This window comes from Ovis aries, chromosome X (assembly GCF_016772045.2).
Source record: "Ovis aries strain OAR_USU_Benz2616 breed Rambouillet chromosome X, ARS-UI_Ramb_v3.0, whole genome shotgun sequence".
In the NCBI taxonomy this organism is placed as follows: domain Eukaryota; kingdom Metazoa; phylum Chordata; class Mammalia; order Artiodactyla; family Bovidae; genus Ovis; species Ovis aries.
This window is the reverse complement of record NC_056080.1, coordinates 109,055,415-109,082,434: the sequence shown is the minus strand read 5'-3', so window position 1 is coordinate 109,082,434 and position 27,020 is coordinate 109,055,415. Positions and strand designations below refer to the sequence as shown.

At 37.3% G+C, this 27,020-nt stretch overlaps 1 protein-coding gene and 1 pseudogene across 1 annotated transcript in view; one reads left to right on the top strand and one right to left on the bottom strand.

Annotated features, from left to right (window-relative positions):
• The window catches only part of TENM1 (teneurin transmembrane protein 1), a 900,209-nt gene that overhangs the window by 135,290 nt on the left and 737,899 nt on the right, over positions 1-27,020 (top strand). The window contains exon 3 of the mRNA XM_027963346.3: positions 18,388-18,417. The gene's annotated coding sequence lies outside the window, so the exon portion shown is untranslated. The remainder of the gene's footprint in view (positions 1-18,387; positions 18,418-27,020) is intronic.
• LOC114111675 (DNA-(apurinic or apyrimidinic site) endonuclease-like) overlaps positions 1-27,020 on the bottom strand; it is an 85,932-nt pseudogene that overhangs the window by 44,140 nt on the left and 14,772 nt on the right.

Genomic DNA, 27,020 nt, shown 5'->3' with positions numbered 1-27,020 from the left:
CTTACAAAGTAATTGATAAAATCCTAATATGAGGATCTTTGTGCAGATGACCCTGATAATTTATGAACCTTCTCTGAAGATCTTTATAAAAGATCAACACTCCTTTAAAATGTTACAGACAGTAATAAACTTGGATCGGTTGATCTTTTTGAGGTCCTTTGAGCCCTAAGATCCTATGGTTAGAATCCATGTTTGATATTATAGATTCTAGGACAAACCTCTACTCAGCTCTCTGATCCCTTTTTGGCATCTCATTTAGGAAACCAAACAGTCATTGGACTAATTTAAAGTACAGTGAACCCTCTTGTCATCACTGGTGATGGGGAAGGACTGTTTTATATCAAGATTTTAGTGTGTATAGGTATTTTTGAAGTTGTGATTTCATTCATATTGTAACTGATCCTATTGTAATGAGCAATGTTATGACATTGACATTTATGCACAGTGGACTTGATGTTAGGAAAAGCCTCCTTGGTCTTGTCTTTTTACCCTTTTTCCTGCAAGAGGTCTGGGAGTTGTTTTTCCCTCTTTTTTTACTATTGTCTGCCTGCGTGCTCAGTCATGTCTGACTCTTTGTGACCCCATGGATTGTAGCCTGCCAGGTTCCTCTGTCCATGGGATCTTCTAGGCAAGAGTACCAGAGTGGGTTTCCATTTCCTCCTCTAGGGAATCTTCCCTACCCAGGGATCAAACCCAGGTCTCCTGTGCCTCGTGCATGGTAGGCGGATTCTTTACCGCTGAGCCATCTGGGATAATCTTCTAATTTTTCTGATGTCTGCAGTTTTATAAAATAAAGTTTATTTACAACAGTTTTAGGTTTACAGAAAAATTAAGGAGATAGTTTAGAGATTTGCCATTATGCCCCCCTTCACACCCCCACACAGAATTTCCCCTCTTATTAACATCTAGCATTATTACAGTACATTTGTTATACTTAGTGAGCTTATATTGATTCATTAACTGAGGGGAATAGTTTATTCAGGTTTCTTTACTTTTTACCTGATGTCATTTTTCTGTTCCAGGATCCCATCCATGTTACCACACGACAGTTACTTGTCATATCTCCCTAGACTCCTTTTGACTCTGGCAATTCCTCAGACTTTTTTTGATGATTTGAACAGTTTTAAGGCATATAGGTCATGTATTTTGTAGGATGGCTTTTTATTGGAATATGTAATATGTTTTCCTCATGATTAGCCTGGGGTCATGGGTGTTTGGGAGGAAGACTACAGAGACAAATACAATTTTCTTCACAAATTGTCATAGGTACATATTATCAGCAGGACTTTTTGTTGATATTTGCCTTGCATCACCTGACTCTGATAGTGTTTGGTAGGGTTTTTCACTGTAAACTCATGCTTTCCCCCCTTTCTATAGTGTACTCTCAGGAAGGAAATCATTATGTGCAATCCACACTTACTGAGTAGAGTTAGAGTCCACTTCCTTGAAGACAGACTATCACCCCAAGTTATTTGGGGAACTGCACAGGATATCTGTCTCTTCTCTCTCATTCATTTATGTAATTGATTCTTTTTAGTTTTGATTTTTTTTTTAACTTTTGGTTGTGCTGAGGCTTTGTTAGTGCACGCAGGCTTTGTCTAGTTGTGGCGAGTGGGGGCTACTGTCTAGTAGTGGTGCGTGGCTTCTCATAGTTGTGGCCTGGGGAGTTGGTGGGCAGCATGTGGGATCTTCCTGGAGCAGGCAATGAACCTGTTTCTCCTGCATTGGCAGGCAGATTCTCAACCACTGGACCACCAGGGAAGTTTATGCATTCATTTATGTATTCAGTCATTCATTTATATCAGTGTGGACTCAGGAATATTTAGTTTATACTTTAGGTCCAATACTATTTGTTGTTGTTGTTGTTCACATTGCTCCAACTTTGGAGCTCTTTCACTTGGTTTCTTGATGCTCTAACATACCCCCATCAGTGTAGGTTGTGTTTTTTTTTTTTTTTTTTGTATGTACTTATGTTTTGGAACAAAGGGATGCTCCTGTTTTTTATTTCCATTTCATTTTGTACATTCATCTCTTTGCTTTTAATCTTAGTGATTTTTGTAGAAGTTGCTAGAGGATCACAGATGACCAGAACAAACTGATTAATGGTTTAGAAAAGTACGCTTTTACTAGTCTCTCATCTGTGACTTCAGATGGCAGTTAATAAGAATTCTTTTCATGCTTTATATTGATTTCCCCAAAATTTAAACTGTTTTCTATACTAGTAACCTGGAATTTGTGCGTGAAATCGTTCATAAATTTACAAAGCCTTCTGTGAATTTTAAATTCACTGAATCAGCCTTAGTCTTTACAAAAAAGTAGCTAATATGTTTGTGCTCAGACATCATAGGCATTAGTTATAATTAATGAGTTAGAAGAAAACATTTTTCTGTATGAAATATTGAAATATGATATATTATCTAAATAATTGAAATGGCTATGTAGATTGATTGTGCCCTAATAGTAATTTTAAGGGAGATAATGGACATTGAATATGATAAATAAGACAGTGATTCTCAGGGGAAAAAACATAGTTTACATATATTGCCTATGTATACAGATATTGTGATTTACACATAAGTGACATTAGAGATGCTCAGTCTTCTCTCATAAGGCCTGTCAGCATTTTCATTGTAAACTTGCTTTTCAAGGGCATATAACATCTCTTCTAAAATTTCATTTGGGATTTAAACTTCCAAGCACAATTGCAGACTGTGAAAATTTCTTTTGATAATTTAATCAGAATCATTGTTTTTGTCCCGGTGCTTTGACTTGGGGAGAGCTACTTTCTTCCTGTGCCTTGATAAATGGTTGCTCTCTCATCTGAGAATGATGACTGTTGAATGAGAATGTGGCCTTAAATTCTCTGAGTTTGATGGGGGTGTGTAACATCATAACTCTTTGATTCTACAAAAGGCAACTTCAAGCAGAGAACATGTTTCCTAAATGACAATGTTCTTTTTCTTAAATAGCCTATTAATAAAGTCCCTTTGGGATGTGCTATACTCCTCTGTTGACTTCTCTGCAATAACCAGTTAGAAATTATAAATATGAAAAAAAGTTTATTGGCAATACTTAAAATATCTTCAAATTCTAAGGATGACTTAACAAGAAAAATATAAAACCTATATTTTCTTCAAAATTACTAAAATGTCTAGAGAAAAATAAAGTAAAATTTGATTAAAGTGAGAGATGCATCATGTTCTTTGCTAGGATATCTGAATTACTAAAATATGCCAAGTTTTCCAGTTTAATTGATTCCAGTTCAGTTCAGTTCATTCACTCAGTCATGTCCGACTCTTTGCGACCCCATGGACCGCAGCACGACAGGCCTCCCTTTCCATCACCAACTGCCGGACTCTACCCAAACCCATGTCCATTGAGTCGGTGATGCCATCTAGCCATCTCATATTCTGTCATCCCCTTCTCCTCCTGCCCTCAATCTTTCCCAGCATCAGGATCTTTTCAAATGAGTCAGCTCTTTGCATCAGGTGGCCAGAGTACTGGAGTTTCAGCTTCAACATCAGTCCTTCCAATGAATACCCAGGACTGATCTCCTTCAGGATGGACTGGTTGATCTCCTTGCAGTCCAAGGGACTCTCAAGAGTCTTCTCCAACACCACAGTTCAAAAGCATCAGTTCTTCGGCGCTCAGCTTTCTCTATAGTCCAACTCTCACATCCATATATGACCATTGGAAAAACCATAGCCTTCACTAGACAGACCTTTGTTGACAAAGTAATGTCTCACCTTTTTAATATACTGTCTAGGTTGGTCATAACTTTCCTTCCAAGGAGTAAGCATCTTTTAATTTCATGGCTGCAATCACCATCTGCAGTTATTTTGGGGCCCAGAGAAATAAAGTCAGCCACTGTTTCCCCATCTATTTGCCATAAAGTGATGGCACTGGATGCCATGATCTTAGTTTTCTGAATGTTGAGCTTTAAGCCAACTTTTTCACTCTCCTCTTTCACTTTCATCAAGAGGCTTTTTAGTTCCTCTTCACTTTCTGCCATAAGGGTGGTGTCATCTGCATATCTGAGGTTATTGATATTTCTCATGGCAATCTTGATTCCAGCTTGTGCTTCCACCAGCCCAGTGTTTCTCATGATGTACTCTGCATATAAGTTAAATAAGCAGGGTGATAATACACAGCCTTGACACACTCCTTTTTCCTATTTGGAACCAGTCTGTTGTTCCATGTCCAGTTCTAACTGTTGCTTCCTGACCTGCATATAGATTTCTCAAGAGGCAGGTCGGGTGGTGTGGTATTCCATCACTTTCTGAATTTTCCACAGTTTACCGTGATCCACACAGTCAAAGGCTTTGGCATAGTCAATAAAGCAGAAGTAGATGTTCTTCTAGAACTCTGTTTTTTTTTTTTTTTTTTTTTAGAACTCTCTTGTTTTATCGATGATCCAGCGGATGTTGGCAATTTGATCTCTGGTTCCTCTGCCTTTTCTAAAACCAGCTTGAACATCTGGAAGTTCATGGTGCACGTATTGCTGAAGCCTGGCTTGGAGAATTTTGAGCATTACTTTACTAGCATGTGAGATGAGTGCAATTGTGAAGTAGTTTGAGCATTCTTTGGCATTGCCTTTCTTTGGGATTGGAATGAAAACTGACCTTTTCCAGTCCTGTGGCCATTGCTGAGTTTTCCAAATTTGCTGGCATATTGAGTGTAGCACTTTCACAGCATAATCTTTCAGGATTTGAAACAGCTCAACTGGAATTTCAACACCTCCACAAGTTTTATTCATATTGATGCTTCCTAAGGCTCACTTGACTTCACATTCCAGGATGTCTGGCTCTAAGTGAGTGTGAGTGTTCATACCATCATGATTATCTTGGTCGTGAAGATCTTTTTTGTATAGTTCTTTTTTTGTATTCTTGATTTAGGAAATTAAAACTTAATTTATGCTTCATATAAATTCAACATAAATTTCTGTTTACTTATTGACAATGATTCTAAAGTTCACTTTGGAAGAATAAAGATTTTAATAGTTAAAAATGCATTTAAAATATCAATAAAAGATACTAAGATGTATCACCAAGTTATAATATTTATTAGTATGGTAAGGTTGTAAGAATGAAAGGGTGAATAAAATGAAATAGATAGCTTTGAAAAAGTATCATGCTTATGATTATAAAAGCCATGAACAATGGGATAAAGAATAATTCAATAAATAGTTCTTTGAAAATTAGCCATTTGAGAGGTGAAGGAGTTTACCATAAAACCTCAGACTAGAGCCCCACTTCACATTAGATGCCTAAATAACTTTTTGAAACATTTGAGTTAAATGTTGTAAAAGTTTAAGAATTAAAGATTTTAAAATTAAAAAAATAATAATAATAATAATAAAAATAAATAAAAAATAAAAACATCGTAAAAACTGGAAAAAAAAAAACTGAAAACAAATAGAGTTGGCTATTTAATTTTATGATGAAGAGCAATCCCAGAAGAAGGGCTTTGGGTTTAAATCTATAAGAAACAATATTTGTTCATAAAAAATACAGTTAATAACATGAAAAGGCAACTCATAAACATGCAAAATAAATGCAATGCACATGACACAGGTCTAATATGTATAATAGATAAATATCTCTTATAAGTCTTAATAAAAAAGTGAATACTCCTATAGGAAAAAGGCAAAGATCTGAGCAGGAAATGCAAAGAAATGCACATTGACAATAAACATGTGGAAAATACAAATTAAAAGCAGATTTTTTTGCCAATAATATTCACAAAGATTAGTTCTTATGAAGTTCTGAAGACAGGCAATCTCCTGTACTTATAGAAGAGAGTAAATGTAATTTTTCTGGAAAGCAAATGGCAATATGTAAAAAAATAATGAAGAACTCAATTTCTGCTCCAAGTAGGTATATCAAAAGGTTGGCCATTCACTTGCCTAAAACTCTGTTTTCCTTACTGCTGGGTCGCCCCCCTTTCTGGTTGTTCACCCATATTTCAAATTTGTCCTCTACTGTCTTTCTAGTTTGAGTGGGGAGATACCATGCTGGTCCCTCAAACAACCCTCAGTTGTTGCAAATGACTCAGCTTTGGGTTAAGACACTTAATCTAGCATGAAACAGAATGATGAGTGGAGGATTGAGGGGCAGGCATACCCTAGCTTTGCTACCAGGTAGGTAGTGACTTTAGGCAAATGGCCTAACCTCTCTGAACTTTAGTTTGTTATGGATAAAAGATAAAATATGTATAAAACAGTTCATTGCCTGGAATATAGCAGGCAATTAAAATGGTCACTATTGTTACTACTATTGTGTATCAGGGACTGCAGGAAACCAATGAATTTCTAAGGAAATTATTGAAGTTTTTAGGAAAAGGTACTTTATTGTTATTATTAATATCTAGTGCTACCAGAAGGACAGAATATGAACTGAGCTGCCAATCTAAGTACTTAAGATATAAAGGAAAGAAGTAGCTCTCAGGAAATGTTCTAAGCAAGTGACTCTTAGAGACTTCATCCATTTCTTCCATTTCTCTATTCCCAGCACCAAGTACAGATCCAGAATCGAGAATCTAGGCTAACAGAGCAAAAGGACATGGCCTGAGTGACCTTTTTTCTGAACTTTAAATTGGGATACATGGTCTGACCAAAGATTTTTTTTAATACATGAATGTATTCATGGTGACAATCTAAAGAGATACATACGTCATATGTCCTTTAATAAATTACCATTATTGGAAATAATAAAATTCTCTCAAATCATAGCTGTCCTAAAAACTTGGAAGCATATGGTTGCCATGGTTTTTGGGATCTTTTAAAATATGAGAATTCTGAGGGACTTTCAAAAGATTCGGTATTCTCACAGATTATGCATGCACGCGCACACGCACACACACAGACATTTATTTGTTGTAGGAAGTCCTATCAGGGTTTCAGACTGGTAAATTTTTCCAGAGTCATGACCCAGGTAAAAAAAAGCCCAGGCAGGACATGTTCAGCTTCAGAAGTGGCAGAGGGGAGTCAGGGCCAACAGATGTAATGTTAAGCAGACTTGACTGATGAGGGTAACAGAATCTAGACAGCAGGAATTCAGGAATAAAAAATGGGACTAGAAGGGAGGGTTAAGCATTTATTGGGATTGGAGCATGATAATTATGTATACTTTGTCAATAAACCAAGAAGTAGATACATTTGTTCAATGAGAAAGTTAATCTTTGTGGGAAGACCACAAGAGATGTCAGGCTTTATGAAAGATGAAAAGGGGCACCTACTCATTTGGCTCGAAAAGAGAATACTAGGATGAAAGGTGAAAGTGTTAGTCACTCAGTTGTGTCTGACTCTGTGACCCCATGGAATGTAGCCCGCCAGGCTCCTCTGTCCATGAGATTTTCCAGGCAAGACTACTGGAGTGAGTTGCCATGCCCTTCTCCAGGGTATCTTCCTGACCCAGGGATTGAACCTGGGTCTCCCATATTACAGGCAGACTCTTTACCAACTGAGCCACCAGGGAAGACCAACTAGGATGAGGAAGGTGTTAAAGACAAAGGTGATGTCTACCAGTCTTCATTCAGTTAGTGAATATTCTTGGTGTGCCTTCCATGTGCCAGAGAGTGTTCTAGGCACCAGGGATTCTGTGCAATAATAAAGAAGATCTTCCAAGTTCCTGCTTTCTTGGAACTTGTATTCTAATGGGAAGGCAAACAGTAAATGAATAAGCACATGTAGGCATAATGTGTTAGGTATAAATGTTATAAAGAAAAGAACCCAAGACAAAGGGATAAAGAATGGTATAATGCAGTAGGAATAGGTTTTGGCTATGATCGTCATCAGGGTCATCCTTATTCTTGAGGAGGTGACACTTGAACAGAAGCATGAATGAAGTACAGTCAGTAACCATACAAAACCTAGGGGAGAAGAGACTGGCATTGCAAACGAATTGATTAAGTCAGTTTAACCCTGAGGTGGGTTTAAGCTTGGAGTATTAGAAGAACCGAAAGCAAGCCAGTGAGGTTGGAGCTGAGTGATTTTGAGGGAGGCAGGAACAGGTTCTGTGGGACCCTATAGGCCACGGTGGTTAATTCACTTTATGTTTGCCAGAAAGCCATTGAAGACCTTTGAGCAGAGGAGTTATAAGATCTGATTTATGTTTTAAAAGATTACCCTGGTTGCTGGCTAGAAAGAGACTTGAGGAAGGCAAGAATTTAAACAGTGAGGCCAGTGTAAAAGGTTATTGCCAGTTTTTTAGGCTCACTAGCAATACAGTGTGGAGATTCCTTAAAAAACTGCAAATAGAACTGCCTTATGACCCAGCAATCCCACTGCTGGGCATACACACCGAGGAAACCAGAATTGAAAGAGACACATGTACCCCAATGTTCATTGCAGCACTGTTTATAATAGCCAGGACATGGAAACAACCTAGATGTCCATCAGCAGATGAATGGATAAGAAAACTGTGGTACATATACACAATGGAGTATTACTCAGCCATTAAAAAGAATACATTTGAATCAGTTCTGATGAGATGGATGAAACTGGAGCCGATTATACAGAGTGAAGTAAGCCAGAAAGAAAAACACCAATACAGTATACTAACACATATATATGGAATTTAGGAAGATGGCAATGACGACCCTGTATGCAAGACAGCAACAAAGACACAGATGTGTATAGCGGACTTTTGGACTCAGAGGGAGAGGGAGAGGGTGGGATGATTTGGGAGAATGGCATTGAAACATGTATACTATCATGTAAGAATCGAATCGCCAGCCTATGTCCAATGCAGGATACAGCATGCTTGGGGCTGGTGCAAGGGGATGACCCAGAGAGATGTTATGGGGAGGGAGGTGGGAGGGGGGTTCATGTTTGGGAATGCATGTACACCTGTGGTGGATTCATGTCAATGTATGGCAAAACCAATACAGTATTGTAAAGTAAAATAAAGTAAAAATAAAAATTAAAAAAAAAAGAAATAAATTTTCAAAGGCACAAGGAAAAAAAAAAAGGTTATTGCCATAGCCTAGGTGCAGGCCGATAGTGGTGCGGATAAGAGAGTGGTGAGGACTGGTTAGATTCGGAAGATGTTTTGATTACAATTTGCTGATCGCTTGGCTATGGGATAGAAGGAAAAGAGGAACCAGGCAGGGCACGAGGTTTTTAGTCTGAGTAACTGGGTAAGTAGTGGTGCTATTTACAGAGGTGGGGTTATAAAGGTGGAGAATCAAGGGACAGATTTTGAACAACTTGAGATCTCTCTTACTTAGTGGCTGATAGGAGTAAGCAGTTGCATACATGAGTGTGAAGTTCAAGGTGTGGTCAAGACTGAAGTTACAATTTGAGGGGTAGATACATAGTATTTAGCTGTGGGACTCAACAAGATAATCTAGGGGATGGGTACAGATAGAGAAGAGCTCCCACAGATATGCACTCCATGGAAACTGCTGTCACTGAGATTTATTTGTTCAGTGAACACATGTTTTTGAGTGCTTATTTTATGTTAGACACTGTGCTAAACTCTGGAAATATAGTGGAGAACCAAATACAGCTTCTGTCTTTACAGACCTTCGAATAAAAAGCTACATGGCTGATAAAAGGATCAGGACAAAAATGTCACCCAGAAAGACAGACTAAAACATTGAGCTTTACAAAGAATAAAACAAACATAACAATTGCTAAGTCAATATGCTCCAGTTAAACCAGAAGACAGAGAAAATGAGTATTCAGGATATGTGTGGGAGTGGGAGATGGGGAAGCAGATCAGAGTCAGGCACACTTCCAGGAGTGAGGCTAAATATCTCTGGAGAACATACAGGCAAAGAAGCTTTGGATAGAAAATTTTGAACCTATGGGAAAATATCTTTCTCACTCGGTGAAGGTATGGAATAGTAGTGCATTCACATTGTGCCAGAAAAGATATCCTAGAGTCACATTAGAGAAAAGATCAGAAAGGAAATAAGTGGTTATGAGCTTAGGTTCCAAAGTCATGTGTGGATTACAGTGAAAAGTATGGAAAAGTATCTAGGAAGTTGCATGGCATATAGTACACAGCGAATAAATGTTATATAATAATACTTAATCTGATGATAATAAATTTGAGAATCTTCTACAGCTGAGCTAGTATTGCTCTTCGTTAGTGTGATATTTCCTCCCAACAAACTGAGGGAAGAAACTGAGTTAATTGAGGCTCATAGGTAAGCAGGTCAATGCTTGGTAAATATATCTGGGTTTGTACTTTAATTTTTTTTTTCTTAAGTTGATCCTTTCATTTTTCATTGTTTGCTGGTCAGGATCTTTTCATATGTCCCCTCTCAGTTACCTCCGAGAAATAGAAAATATTTTCTTTAACTGGGCATCTTACCATCTCTAGAGCAGTGCTTCTCAGACTTGAAGGTGCTCAAGAATCACCATGGGATTTTGTTAAAATGCAGATCTCCATTCATTAGGTCTGGGGTGGGGCTTGAGATTCTGTAGTTCTAACAAGCTTCCAGGTGATGCTAATATTGGTGCTGCTTTCCATGAGCCAAACTTTGAGTGGTGTTGAGCTAGGAAACCTACCTGGAAAACACTAGAAAACACAGGGCTGGGGCAATCAGTGATCTGAGTCTCAAATAAGTGAAGCATGCTTCACATGATTATCCCTGCTTCTCATCTCAGCCTCAGGTGGTTCTTTTACATTACAACAGTGTAAGGAGAGCATTTCATGGTGGGAAACTAGGGTTGCCAAAACAGAAAGCCTGCATGTGATCCCTTACTGCCTCCATGTTGTCCTGAAACAGATGTAAATGCACAGCTGTCAGCTACAGAGAAAGCTCCTGAGGAAAGTCTCCACAGAGCAATAAATCTTCCTTTTATCAGTTTCCTCTTCATGATGTTTTCTTTTCCCAATCCCATGAAAAATCACATAATAGGGTTTTTATTGTAACCTGTTTGAATGGATAGGACAATGGAGAAATATTGCAGCCAAGAAAGTGTTCTCACAACTAAAAGAAGTTTATCTGAGAAATGTTTGTGGCAGAACATAAGCCACTATTAGAAATAAGATTTGGGCAAGATGAAAAATCATTCAAAATAAATTGCATATTGTTTATCAGAAATACTTGCAGTATACAGAAAGATTTTCATTATGATTATTGAGATAAAAATTGTGGCTTTCAAATATATTGTTCCAATATGACCAGCATATTTTATTGCAAAAATAGTCCTTCCTCAAGAAAGGCCTCTGATAAATGGAGATGGAAATAGTATACTCTGATGCCACTGATTATCATTAGCTATCTTGGCCTTTTCTTTCTTTTATTTTTTTCTTATGAATTTATTTATTTTAATTGGAGGTTAATTACTTTACAATATTGTACTGGTTTTGCCATACATCAACATGAATCCGCCACAGGTATACACGTGTTCCCCATCCTGAACCCCCCTCCCTCCTCCCTCTCCTTACCATCCCTCTGGGTCGTCTCAGTGCACCATCCCCAAGCATCCAGTATCGTGCATCAGATATCTTGGCGTTTTCAACATGACCCACCCTTTTAATGAATGAAACATGGAATTTTATTCCGTTACTTTATAGGCATTTATTATCTTTGTATATTGTCCAGTCTTTGTTGTTTGAAATCATTTAGTTTTCCATCCACAGCCCTTTAGGAATTTTCTCTGTACGTGATTGATAGATATGAGAGCAGTATAGTGAAGTGTTTCCGCTCATGGCCTTTAGAGATCGATTTGAATCCTCCTGTTGGCACTTATTACCTGTGTGACATTGGAGAACCAATTTAAGGTTCTGGTGTCGGTTTCTTCATCTGTGAAATGGGAATAATAATAGTCCTTAATTTATAGAGCTGTAAGTAATAGTTAATACTTTAAAACAGCCTAAACTATGGCCAGTGTGCTTGTGAACATTTTCTAAGCTTTTAAAATATTTTGGATAATCTTATTAATGATGTTACATGGTAAACCATTTCATATCAGTGCTTATGTTGTATATCCCCAGCTAGACTACAAATACATTTTAATTATGGGAGCAATATCTTTATGTTCTGTTTATTACCTTCAGTGCATTGCTATTTCTGTATGTTTGCCATCGTCACAATGGATTTGGTTTGCAGATACCATGAAATAAATTATAAAAAAAATAGAGACTGCAATTAGGAAACATTGCCATCAATAAGCAAGTAATGAGGTGGGGTAAATAGAAAACATATTTTCTCACTAATAATTAATACTAATTATAATAATCCTATTTATCAAGTACCTACTTTACTATGTTAGACACTCTCTTTTATTGTTCATATTAATTATATGAATTAAAAAACTGAAACTCATAGAAATTTAGTAACAAGTTTCAGGCCACTGAAATAGGAGTCACACCTATTACTAATTACATATATTCCTTTGGTTTATTCCTTTAAAAAAAAATCTGAGATATGATTCTTGGTTAAAACAGGTGAATTGAGTTCACATAACAATTCTGCTTCTCACTAAACATGTGACAAGTTCGAATTCAGAACCCACGTTTGTACAGAAAGACTCTCTCTCTAAATGTAAATCTGAAGCTTCTTTGTAAAAGACTTCATCCTCTGTCATTTCCTGGGAGCTCTTGCCTCCGGAACTACATAAGTTGATCATTTCCTACAAATCTTTAGTTACTGCCAACCCAAGATGACGCATCCTCTGTTATCATGCCCCAAGATTTGTCCTCTTTTTCCTCATAGGTATAAGTTATGATAATACATTTCTGATTTTCCACTCAATGAGAATAATCCAGGTGTGAAAACATTGTATTTCTCCATCTGTTTCAACACTTGGGCTAGTGATCACATTTTAATTAGTAAAGCAGTGGTCCTGAACAGAAAGAGAATGATCAATACTATTGGTTCAAACCCAGTTGTACTATAATGAACATCTTGGCTATAAACTGGATTCTTTTGGTTGACTTACAGTCTTGCCATTGGCAGATTATTAAACCAGTAAAAATCTCCTAGTTCTACTTTACCTGGGGACAATAATTTCAAGAGTGTTTCCTTTCTCTCCTGATCACTTCAATTACTATTCTTATGAAGTGTGTGTTGAGTGGAGGCCTTGGTCAAAGTAGATGTAGAGATGGTGATAGATCAGAAAGTAGGAAAATCTGGATTGTACTTTATTCCCAAGTATCCTTAGTATAGGAATATATTTTGCCTTATGTTGATTCAGTCACCTGAATAATATGCATCTTTAAGGTTTCGATTACGGTTCCTTCATCATTTGCTTTTCTTCCAATTTGAGTATCATTTGCAAACTAAGAAATGTTTTCAATATCCTCATCCAAATAATTACATTCATATAAAAAATCTGTTAATGAAACATTAGAGCTAAGGGCTTAATTGCTGAAAAATCTACTCTCAGAGCTAGAAAATTCGTTTAAGGTTCCATGGCAACAAGATCTATTATTAACTGTATAAATGTTATCTAATAACATTTTGAAATTAATGTGCTAGTTTAGGTACTTTCAAGACTATATATAAAGGTAAGATGCTGTTTAAAAATAACATAGTCTGTTTAAATGGTTTCTCTGGATGAAAATTTTGGAAAACTTCCAGTTTCTTCCAATTATTTTAATCCTTATCAAATTTTATGCTCATTTTTCTAACAGTTAATGAGAAAATGCTCCATTTCTTTTGAAATACAGCAGCATTTGATATCCAAGTCTTATTTCTGTCTCAGTTTTTTCTAAAGAAAAAACTAGCAGAAAAGAAAAATGCAAATACAAATGTAATGAAGTAGGAGAGTTGCTATAGGATGTGTCTAAGAAGGGAATCCAGGAGAGCAGGTCATCCTTTGAAGGAAAAAACTTTAGACATGAGAAAATATTTTTGCAGTTTTAAAGTATGATAAGTATACCAAAGTATCTGAAGTTGAATGAAAGATATTAAATGCTTGTTTGCCACAAAGAAGTGAAAACTGGCCCAGGTTAATAAAAATGAATGTAGAAAGGTAGTAAGAGTTTTTAGTAAGCACTTTATTCATATCAAAGCAAAAATGATTGATTACTGAAACTATTGAATGTATGACTGAGAACTTCTAGTAAGCACATTGAACAGATGGTTCAGAAGTGGGAAACACCACTGAGATTTTTCTCATTCCAAACAATGCCCATACTACAGATGGCAAAACAAAGGCCCAGGGCTGGGCAGTAATTTTTCCAAAGGCACACAGTAATTATAGCAGCCTAAGCATGTGGAAGAATGCCAGGTTCCATTCTTCCAGCGCAGGGAGGGATATCAACATGAGAGATGATGAGAGTATTCACACACTGGAAGAAGCAGTCATTGGAAATATGTTGTTTATTCATCACTATGCTGGTTATCAGAGGGGACCCCAAACAAAAAGACATAGTATTTGTCCATGATAAGCTTCTTATCAAACTGGGAAGACAAGGGTCTAACATATTTACAGCAGCACCTTCAGGACAAGTCCACATTCAGGTAAAACATGAAGATCTAAAAGACTGCACAGGGCAGACTATGTACACGTTGCTGGAGCAGTTCTTCATAAAGGTAGTTATGGGGTAAGGTGACTAAAACATGGGGCTTCAGCCGCTGGTGCTAGATTGACACTAATGGAAAAGACAGGAAATTGGCTTTAATATGAGTACAAATTGAGGTTAATATTAAAGAATATTTCACTGAGTACTTCTTGGGACTGAGGAGAAGGCAAGGAAGTATAGTAAGTTGTTCCACCTTACCTATCGTTTCAGTTACCTGCAGGCAATTGTGGTCTGAAAATAATATACAGAAAATTCCAGAAATAAACAATTCATGATTTAAATTACATGCTGTTCTGAGTAGCATTATGAAATCTCATATTGTCGACTCCATCCAGCCTGGAGGTGAGTCATGAGTTTGTCCAGAGCACTGGGCAGCCTTTTAGTAGCCACCTTGGATATTGATTGAGAGGTACCCCTTATTTTACTTAATAATGGCCTCAAAGCACAAGAGGAGTGATGCTGGCAATTCTGTTATGCCAAAGAGAATACTTAAAGTGCTTCCTTTAAGTGAAAAGGCGAAAGTTCTTGACTTCGTAAGGAAGGAAAAAAAAAATCACTTACTGAGGTTGCTAAGATCTGTTGTAAGAACAAACCTCTTTAGGAAGCTGAAGAAGGGGAAAGAAATTAGTGCTAGTTTTGCTGTTGCACCTCAGACTGCTAATGTTATGGCCACAGTGCATGTTTAGTGCTTAGTTGAGATGAAAAAGACATGAAATCTGTACAGTAACCTATTTTGAGATATCACATTACCATAAATTTTATTAAAGTATGTTGTTATAATTTTTGTATTTGATTATTAATTATTGTTTTAATCACTTACTGTACTAATTTATAATTTAAACTTTATCATACATATGTATGTATAGGAAAAAAGTATTAAATTATATATGTATAGGGTAAAAGTATTGAATGTATATATAATCAATATATATTCAGTACTATCTAACTATCTGTCTATATATAGGGCTTGGTATTATTTGAGATTTCAGGCATCCACTTGGGTTTTTGGAACATATCTCTCCCTCAACCCCAAGGATGGTTGGGGGCTACTGTATGTGCTTCTTGCTCTTCATAAACTTAAGGTTTGATTGTAGGTACTAGGCATTATTTCTGAAGTGTAAGACATAGATAAGGAAGTTGATAATTAATTACTAAATGAGAGACATAAACAGGAAATCAAATGAATATCCTAGAGTGATCTCAAAGAAGAGGATTAGTGACTATATAGTAATGTGGAAATATTGTGAGCTATTGAGTCATACAGATTGAATTCTCATGCAGGCTATGATACTTAGCGGGTGTGTGGCTTTGCTGATCTTCTGTTTCTTTATCTGTAAAACTAGGGGTGTAATATCAATACTGGGGCTTCCCTGGTGGCTCAGATGGTAAAGAATTTGCCTGCAATACAGGAGACCCGGGTCCAATCCCTGGGTTGGGAAGATCCCCTGAAGAAGGGCATGGCAACCCATTCCAGTATTCTTGCCTGGAGAATTCCATGGACAGAGGAGCCTGGCGGGCTACAGTCCATGGGGTCACAAAGAGTTGGACACGACTATTTCTCACCACATGTCACTACTCACCCTACTCCCTCATCCTTCCTTCTTCCCTTCCCCAATTATCTAGCCAAAGCCTATCTATCACCCACCATCCAAAGTCCCTTTCTTCAGAAGGCCTTCCCTGATCGCTTCAACAATGATAAAAGCTATTATATTATGTTTAGCATATATTACTTGACACTTTGAATCTGTTAGTTTAATTGAGGTATAATTTACATACTATAGAATGCACCCATTTAAAATGTACAATTTAATGAGTTTTAGTTAACTTACTGAATTGTGCAACCATCACCACACACCAATTTTACAATGCTTACATTATGCCCCAAGTATCCATTAGCTGTCACTCTCTGTTCTCACCCCCAGTCCGTGACAACAGCTAGTCTATTATTTATCTCTAAAGATTTGCCTTTTCAGAATATTACTTATGAATGGAAACATATGATATGTGGTCCTTTGCATCTGGCTTCTTTCACTTACCATAACATTTTTGAGATTTATCCATGTTATAGCATGTATCAGAATTTCATTCTGTTTTATGGCTGAATAAGATTCTACTATATGGGTATTTTACATTTTACTTATCCATTCATCAGATATTTGGGTTGTGCCTGCTTTGGGGCTATTAGTAATAACACTGTTACAAACATTCAGGTGTGTTTTGTGGGCATATGTTTTTATTATTCTTATGTCTATACCTAGGAGTAGGTCATATGGTAAATTTTTCCAATTTGGTAAATTTATGTTTAATTTTTTTTAGATAACACCTTATAATCTGCCCATTTGAAGTATTATACAAGTCAATGCATTTTAATATATTCACAGAGTTGTGCAGCCATCACCACAATCAACTTGGATGTTGCTCATGAGAGTAGGGAGTCTGTTGTTGTTTCATCACTAAGTTGTGTCTGACTCTTTGTGACCCCATGCACTGTAGCCCACCAGGACCGTCTGCCCATGGGATTCTCCAGGCAAGAAAACTGGAGTGGGTTTCCATGCCTTCCTCCAGGGGATCTTCCTAACCCGGGGATCAAACCCACATCTGCATTGCAGGCAGATTCCTTATCACTGAGCCAGCAGGGAAGCCCCTTATAGTGTCTGTACTAGGAGCTGTTGTCAGATAAGAAACTGCTGCAATCAGACGGAAGACTGGTTGTGCATGGCTGACACATGCTGGTGATGAGTAGTTAAGAATGAAGATTTGAGTGATAGAGTCCCCGGGTGATAGAGACAGTTTGTTGGCTGGCTGGTACTGATCCAAACCATTTAGAGACTGAGTTTGGAAGAGCTTTGGTGATAGGATGGCACAGGTGGGTTGGGGTGTGATGTGATGTGACAGCTGTCTAAGCAGTAACTTACATAGTAAGATCAGTTTTATGTCTGAGCAAGTAGGCTAGAAGAGCCAGCCTTGAGGAGTCAGGCCCAGAGTGACTAGCTTCAGAACAGGTGAAGTAAAGATAGAGTTGTGAAGATGTGCTGGTGGAAAAAAAAAAAAATGGTGATCCAACTGGCTGTCTTTTCTCTGGCTGCTCTGGAATCATGGAAGAAGCACTGACTATATTACCTTCAGTCTAATGAGTTAATTACATAAGCAGCCCTGTCAACATTATGGCTTTCCAACAAATTCACTGAGGTTGCTGAGGGAGAAATGTCCACATGTCTTCTGGAAGTTGTCTAGAATTTTAAAGATTTCCTACTCAACCTGAAGCAAATCCTTACAGTGCTTAATCTAAGCAATGTGATAAGATCATGACCTTTTCAGAAATGCCTTTGATGTCAATCCTAATTCAGCTAAATTTTACCTGACAGAGTAAGAATGAAACATTATAAGCTAGTTTGTCAAGCATCTCAGTAATCTCTTGTGGCAATAATCTGCTATAACTCAGCTCTGCAATGACGGGGACTGGTGAGTGATGTTCTTTGACTTGGAAGGAACTTATTAAGTATTTGACCATTGATTAATGAAGTAAAAATGCACTAAGTAGAGCTTGAAGTGAAGTAGACTGAATAGAAACCTTGCAGGCATTAGTCCCTCCTGCCCACTATCCATACTGTGATTTATTTTGAAAGTGATGATTGTTTATAGCTACAATGACTCAGAGAAACCAGTGTTGAAAATCAACAGATCCAGAGATGAAAAACATTGTGGGTAACTCCTATCTTGAATTTTAATCACCATTATAAAAGTGAAAAAAAGGGGGCCTATAAAAGATTAGAGTTGTGAAAGCCCATTTTTCCTCAAATGACCATTCTGATGTATAAATTTAAAAGCTGTGCTATTATTTTTAATAATATAAACGTAAAAAATCAAGGAAATTAAAATTGCATTTTTCTTTTTTCAGGTACACTTTATGATTGGTCGTAACAGCAAAGTAAGTATATGATATTTTTGAGTTGATCATCCATTAAGTTTTAGAATGCTTTTAATCTCTTCTTCATCACTGCGTTCCATTTTCGCAAAGACAATAGATACTACAGTTCAGAAACTGAAGAAATGGGTTTATTTTGGTCATTATTACTTTTCTTAATATTTTCTTCATTAGTTATCAGGTTTCTTTCTGTTAAAATTTCCCTCTGTATACACAAAGATTATTGAGTGTTTAGAGGATTGATAGCATACAGCATACTGGTTTTTCTGCCTCTTGTGCCTCAAAGTGATACACAGGGTACAATCTGAAATATTTCATACTCTTGTAGACTATCATCTCATGAATTCTTATTGAGGCTTTTTTGCCATGAGAAACTCCTTTTTTTATTGTCCAAGTTAGATTTTAGCATGCCATTCCAGACTATATATAGTTTTTGAAGCTTCTTTCTAGAGCTAATCTCTCAATGTGATCATAAGGCAAATGACCAAAAACCTCCCCCTTTATCATAAAAAGGCTTTACCTAACATTATGAACATAATGTAACATTCATAATTGTCAGTACCAAATGAGATTTAAAATCAAGGTGGCATGGAAGCTTCAGCTAGAGATGGAGTGCTTGCCGTGTGGCCTTGCAGTTTCTTCCCTAGACTTTGAATATATTTTATTCATTACAGCCCCTTGGACTTTGAATACTGCAGCCCCAAACCTTGCTTCATGACAGTCCCTGTGTGGGCAACTAATTTACCAAGAATTACAATTTCTTTAAAAAGAAAGTGAGAAGATACTAGTGTGGTAACACAAAACAACTCTTCATGTCTTGGTGCCCAACAGGTACTCTTATAAATTACTGCCATATAATAGGAGATGGCAATTCCTGCATTACTGCCACTGAAAGATAAATCTATGATGCATTATTCTGGCTTTTATTGTCTCTTAAAACATCATCAGATTGAATTTAGAGTAGCAAGGATACAAAATAAATACACAGGACAGCCTTCTCATAAAGTAGAGAAAAGCCAGCCTTCTTTGTGCCCGAGTGCTCTAGTGTCAAAATGGAATGACAAGTCTGAGCAACTTCTTGTTTCAGCACACAAAAAATGTAGACGTGTTTCATCCTTTACTTTAAAGAATGCAGGGCCAATTTGTAATAGGGAAAGAAAGGCCAATGTTTCAGTCCTACTGCTATCACTAACAAGCTGTATGACCTTTAACAAGTCACTTATGTTCTCTGAACCATAGTTTCCACCTCTGTAAAGTTTTATGGTTAAATTAGATGACCTTCAGGTTCCCTTTTGGTTTTAATATCTTATAGCCTAATATGATTAATGTACATAATACCATATGTACCTTATTTATAATTGTATGTACCTTACTTGTATGACATGACAGCAATATATGACTACAGAGCTAGCAATTTTTTGAAGATGAAAAAGACAATATGGCTGCTGAGGCACGCTAATAATAGTAGTAGTAGCAGTACTTGTATATTATTAATTCATTTAAGAAATATTTATTGAACATCTGGGTGTCACATCAGTAGTAGGTGTAGAAGTGAAAATGAAATATTCCCTTTCCCTTCACATGTGATAGTGAAGGATATGGTTCTATAATATAGAAAAGTCCTGATTAACTAGATACTTAGGGAAAGGGATGTTAATTGAGGCTTTTAAAAAATTAAGTAGTACAGCTATCTTTTATTTCAGTCTTTGTGGTTAAACCATTTAATAAGACTGTAATCCATTTTGCTACCTTAGTGAACATAATTGAGTTTTACTTTAATATTTGGAGTATTTTTTCAGGGTCTCAAGTTCATAATTATGAAATCAGTCTTTATTGTACAGAAAAAGTAAGAGCTTGTGATGAATAGGACCAGACCATTTCTTAGGAGATTAGTTTGTTTTTCTTTAAGTATTCATACATTCAAGATGCCCACTCACTTAATCACCACCTTCCTTTTTCTCATAAAAGTTAAGTATAGAACATGAAATAAAATGTTTCATTAGTTGGGCTTCAGTTAATTAAGGTTTTACTGTACATAAAATCCTGACTAGTAACATGGGAATCTGGTTTGTTCTGGGGGGGAATTAGTACACTCAGCTTTCAGTGCCAGATTTGGTTAGGAACATGGGCTGACTATGTGATGTCATCTGGAAGAGATCAATCACAAAGGTAAAGGTGAAGTTGCTGTTTTTTTAACCCAGCTTTATTGAGATTATATATTTATATAAGATTGTAGTTTAAGACATATTCTGCAAAATGGATAAAGGGATTTAAAATATTGAGATTGAGGGAATTCTCTCCTGGTCCAGTGGTTAGGACTTACTGCTGTCACAGCTATGGCCTGGATTCAATCCCTAGGTTGGGGAAATAAGATCCCACAAACTGTGCAGGAGCTAGATCTATCTTCCATCTATTTGAAGAGCTCTCTTGTGGAAAGGTGAGTAGAATCCCACTTGGAAGGGATCTGAAAAGTTATCTATTCCAATACCTCCCCTTCTATATATCCATAATATATATGTATGTGTATATGTATATATGCACACACACACACATATATATACATATATATACATATAATCAGTCAGTCAGTCAGTTCAGTCACTCAGTCATTTCCTACTCTTTGTGACCCCATGGACTGCAGCATGCCAGGCTTCCCTGTCCATCACCAACTCCCGGAGCTTGCTCAAACTCGTGTCCATCGAGGTGGTGATACCATCCAACCATCTCATCCTCTGTCTTCCCCTTCTCCTCCTGCCTTCAATCTTTCTCAGCATCAGGGTCTTTTCCAGTGAGTCAGTTCTTTGCATCAGGTGGCCAAAGGATTAGAGTTTCAGCTTCAGCATCAGTCCTGCCAATGGATATTTAGGACTGAGGATATATATAATATCCTCATATATATTCTACGCTATCCCCATATATATGTATCCATATAATACCCCCATATATGTATCCATATAATATTTGAATCCCTTCTATAGCATTCCACTAAATGAGATCATCTGGAGAACTTCTGATGCAGCCCATTCCACCCTTGTTAGCGCTTTCTCTAGTTGGGGCAAGTGAGGGCTACTCTTCATTGTGGCACATGGGCTTCTCATTGCCCGGTAGCTTCTCTTATTGTGGAGTAGCAGCTCTAGAGTGTGGACTCAGTAGTTGTGGTGCATGGGCTTAGTTGCTTTGCATCATATGGGATCTTTCCAGACCAAGGATAGGGCCTGTCCTGGCTCTGACACTGCACTGACAGATGGATTCTTATCCACTGTACCACCAGAGAAGTCCCCACATCTTTTTTTAAAGTTTACTTTTCAGCCATGCTGTATGTGTGATCTTAGTTTTCTGACTGTATATTGAACCCACACCTCCTGCATTGGAAACACAGTTTTAACCAGTGGATAGCCAGAGAAGTCCCCTAATATATCCTTATACTCGTAACACGTAACTCTTGAATTATTTATAATATTTTTTATCATGTTTAGATTTTATGTATTTGCCCAGCTGAAACATGAGCTCGAGGTTAAATAATGTCTTGTTCATATAGCTTTCCTATAGATTTAACATATTTGAAACAAATAATGTGTAAATGATATATAAAGTAGTATTTTATTTCATTGGTCATAAACTTCATTCATCAGTTTCATTCTGGAAAAGGGATTCATTCAGTCCGTAACTTCTTTTGTTAGATTCCATCATATCCTTTTCTTTTCAACCTTTCTCTTTCTTGACTGAAGAATCTTTTTTTGTTGTTGTTGTCCCTTATTCTAACAATTAAGTTTTTTTCTGGATCTTTTCCATGTCTGTCATGGAGCAGAACAGTGAGCAGGAATAATTGGGGTTGACATGTGAAGAGAGAGGCACTGTGGTAACTGATAGCACCATTCATCCTAGGTGAAAATTCTAAACATTGTTATCAATATTTCTTTTCATTCTTGCTTGCTTTCCCCAGGTCAACTTCTAATTCTCACTGTATCACATAGCAATTGTGATTGTTTCCAGGTCAGTGGCTTCTTAGTTTGTCTTTCTTTGCTCAGTAATGTAAATCCAGAGTGCATATTTTAGTGTGTGGTACTAAAACGCTAATTCTTACTCTTCCTTTGGACATATGTCTTCCTTAGCACTGCATATCAATTCTGAATCAACTTTTCGCTGGAATTTATAGAAAATTAAAGGATCAAAGGCAACTTTTATTCTCTCAAAAAAGGGAAGGCAGGATGAGAAGGAGAAATATAAAGGTTGAATGGGAGCCTGAAGTCAGTTCCTTTGGTATAAGTTTGAAAACAAAAACCATCTCTTTCTGAAGGTGAAAAACAAAACAAAAACAGGAAACAACCACCTAGAGAATCCATTTCAAACTTTGGCAGCATTAAGAAAGCTGTGGCCTGCTACCTAGATTAGACATGATAGAAGTTTGCCTGCCTCACCAGTCTTTGAATAGCAATTCCTTTTGATGACTGAACTTGAGTTACTGAAAGCACAGATAAGTGATACCAATAGATCAACTGGAACCCAAGAAGTGATGAGCAGAGATGAATGATTTTTAAAATATAAGAAAGCAATAGGAAAATTGTTCATTAAATAGACTATATATATTTCTCCTTCCCTGTCAACAAATAGCATTTCAAATTATTTACCCTAGAGTCTCTGGCAAAGTGTGCCTTACCCAGAAGGCTCCAACATGATAAACTGAAATCTGTTTGAACAGCAATGTTATTTTGGGAATAAATGCTCTAAGATGCTTGGGGAATTGTTCATGTCTTTGGATGTTTTTATGAGATTGGATTTTCCCCCAGACTTATTGACTTGTATTCTAAGGAAAATGAACTCTTTCTTTGGGGGGTGTTGAGGCAAGAATGAGCTGTTAACATTTGGTGTGTATCTCTGTAAACCAATGTACTGTTATGGTGAGAAGTGAACATTGGTCTCTGAGTTGTGATTTCTGTTCTTTTTTTTTTTAATTGCCTTACAATGTTGTGTTAGTTTCTACTGTACAGTAAAATGAATCAGCCACATATATACATATATATCCTCTCTTTTTTGGATTTCCTTCCCATTTAGGTCATCACAGGGCACTGAGTACAGTTCCTTGTGCTGTACAGTAGGTTCTCATTAGTTATCTGTTTTCTACATAGTGGTGTATATATGCCAATCCCGATCACCCCATCCATCCCACCCTCCCTGAGCTGCCATTTCTGAGAAAATTACATTCAAAAGTCACTGAAAATGAAGCATTTATGCCTTAAATCCTACATCTATAAATACTGTTATGTTTGGGCCTTTTAGTTTTTCCTTATGTGAAATTTCCTTATTTTCCTTATATTTCTGCCTTTAAGTAAATGACACATTTACGTTCAAATATGTAAGTTGAATCAAACTAGAAGGAGCTATTATAATTTGAAGAAATCCTACTTGGGGAAGGAAATTCATAGCAATAGCAGGTTCACTCCTCTTCTGTGGTCTTTTAGGGCTTCTGACCTTCTCTCTCAAGCATAGAATTTTGGCTCCAAGTTCCTTTTTTGCTTGTCCTGGCATTTCCTGTGCTAAGAGGCAGCTCTTTAAAGAAGGAGAGTGTAAATTTCTACCAAATTGAACTAATGTTGTAATGGACCTGAGTTTAAACCAACCAACTAAACACCAAACAAGAGACCACTTAAAGTGATTAGAACCATAAATAAAACTGCTAAGTTGCTTCTGACTCTTTGTGACCCTATGGACCATAGCCCGCCAGGCTCCTCTGTCCATGGGATTCTCCAGGCAAGAATACTGGGGTAGGTTGCCATTTCCTTCTCCAAGGGATCTTCCCAACCCAGGGATCAAACATGAGTCTCTTATGTCCCCTGCATTGGCAGGCGGGTTTAATCACTGAACTTAAAGTTTGTAGCATTCTCTGATTTGAATACGAAACATGGAAATATTCCATTCAGTTTAATTCACTTACTCAAACAATGGCTTATTTTCATACTTTGTTGCTTCCTTAGAAAAAAGTCATAAGGTATCCTTTAAAAATTAACACAACAGTAATAGAATTATAGTATATTTTCAGTCTAAAAATGACCTTAGAGGCTAATCTGACTGCCTCCTTTCTCAGATGACAAAATTTAGACCCACAGAAAATGGACTAAAGCAAGTCTTATGTAACCTTGGTGTTCTCTCAGTTCAGTCATCTTTCCAACATTGCAAGATGTTCCCTATGTAGTCAACTCTTTGGGGATTATAACTTAAAGGGAACAATAATGAAGGATATTTTAAAAATCATCAGTGATTTTCTCTTCCTCTTCATTAGCATAAATAGCTAGGTTCAGAATCTGGCAAATTGGATGGAGGGGCTCTGGGCTAGAAGCCAGTAATAGTTGGAACTGGGGAAGGTTGTCCCAGAGCCTCTGAGTTTCAGAGAAATGCTAATCCGATTAGAAATTTATCAATGGAATACCCTTCATTTAGTACCAATCTTGTGTTCTTTAGTTCTCAGTTTCCCACAAGTTTGCCCTCTTTAAGGCATTGACTTAAGCTTGGAAAAATCCTTATATGTATGTAAGTCATCTGCTCCTGTTATCTGAGTCCCTAGCTTTCTTGACAAGTGGCCGTTGAATACATGCAGGGATGACATATTTCATGCTGTTCAGCCATCCTCATCACTCTCTTCTGAACATGCCCTATTTGGTCCATGGGTTTTTAAAGACAGGAAACCCGTAGTTGAGTACAATACTCTAAGGACTAGTTTGGGCAGCCCAAATTAGATCAAGAGTATCATATTTCTTGTCCTAAGAGTCTACGTTTCCATTCACATAGCCTATGCTCACATCAGCCACATCATCCTGCCAACTCATTGTGCTTGTAGTCAACTAGAATCTAGTCTCTATACACAGCACTGTTTTAAAGCCAATTTCTCCCACGATGTACTTATGTAGTATAGACAATTTTTAATGCAAATGTAAGATTTTATATATCTGTCTATGAAATTATAACATGTTATATTTGGCTCATAGTTCCATCCTGTCATGAATTTGGGGGGATCACAATTGTGTTATTCGACATGTTAGCTGTTCTGAATAACTCTGTGTCATCGAAAAACTACTTCCTCACCTATGGCATGGATTAAAAAAATGTTAAGTGAAATGCAGGTGAGGGGATTGCTAGACACAAATTAACCAAATTAAACCTTGATATGGTTGTTCATTCATTTAAGCATTAACTTAATTGGCACCATCGTTTGTCTCATGTGTTGTTTAAACTCAGCCAATAGTACATCATGAAAGACTTTGTAAAATGCTTTGCAGAATATGAAACACTTACATCTGTCTATTTCCCTGTTCTGTCAATTAGTCAGCCTGCTCAAAAGGAAAGTGAAGTTAGTCTGTTAAGACATATTCAGAGTTTATCTGCGTTGACTACTGGTACTGGATGCATCCTAGCCTCAGAACCAAGTCAATAATCTCAGAAGTCTTTTGTGAGAGCCAAGAAACATTAAGTGCTTTTATTAATAATACTTTTTTCTCATGAATCCTGGGCTTCAGTTTATTCTTATTAATGATTCTGTTATTCTTTTTAGTTTACAAATAAATCTCTTTGACAGAAAAGACAGATACAAAATAGGGGTTATCTACTTATTGATTCCAGGATTGGTTTGACAACTGTCATCATATTCATATTCACTCATTTTTTTTATCATGCCCTGGAGAGACCTTAAAAGCCCTCCACCCCTGAATTTTTTGGCCTCCATGTCTTTCCTAAGTTATATTAGCTTAAGCTAGTCATGCCCTGTTCTTTACTATATGCTATTATTTTCATCACCTTTAAAAAATTCTGACTTTGTGAAACAGTCCCCAGTGGTAGCCATATCTTAATCTGAAGGGAATTCCCCTTTTACCTCCTGTCAATAGTACTAAGATGATGATGATGAAGGTTATGAAAATGACAATGACAACAACAAAAGTATTATAGGAGCTGACAGCTATTGGGCACTTACCAGGTGCCAAGAACTATTCTTAGTTCATTCAGACTGCTATAACAAAGTACCATAGACAGATGGCTTATAAGCAGCAGGAATGTATTTCTCACATGTCTGGAGGCTGGGAAGTCCAATATCAAGGTGCCAGCTGACTCAGGTCCTGGTGAGGGCCCACTTCTTGCTGTGCCATCACATGGTGAAAAGGGCAAGAGAGGTCTCTGGGGTTTCTTTTATAAGGGTACTAATCCCATCTATGAGGATTCCACCCAATGACCTAATCTCCTCTCAAAGACCTCACCTCCTAACATGGTCCCATTGGGATCAAGATTGCAACATGAGTTTTGTGAGGGTGTGAACTTTCAGTTCATAACATATGTGTGTGTGTGTGTGTGTGTGCGCGCGCGCGCGTGCGCTCAGTTGCTCAGTCATGTCTGACTTGTTGCAACCCCATGGACTGTAGCCTGCCAGGCTCCTCTGTTCATGGGATTTCCCCAGGCAAGAATACTGGAGTGGGTTGCTATTTGCTACTCCAAGGGATCTTCCTGACCCAAGAATTGAACCCATATTGCTTACATCTCCTGCATTGGCAGGAGAGTTCTTAACCACTAGTGCCAACTGGGAAGCCCCTCATAACATATTCCTGGATTAAGTCTTAATTTCTATA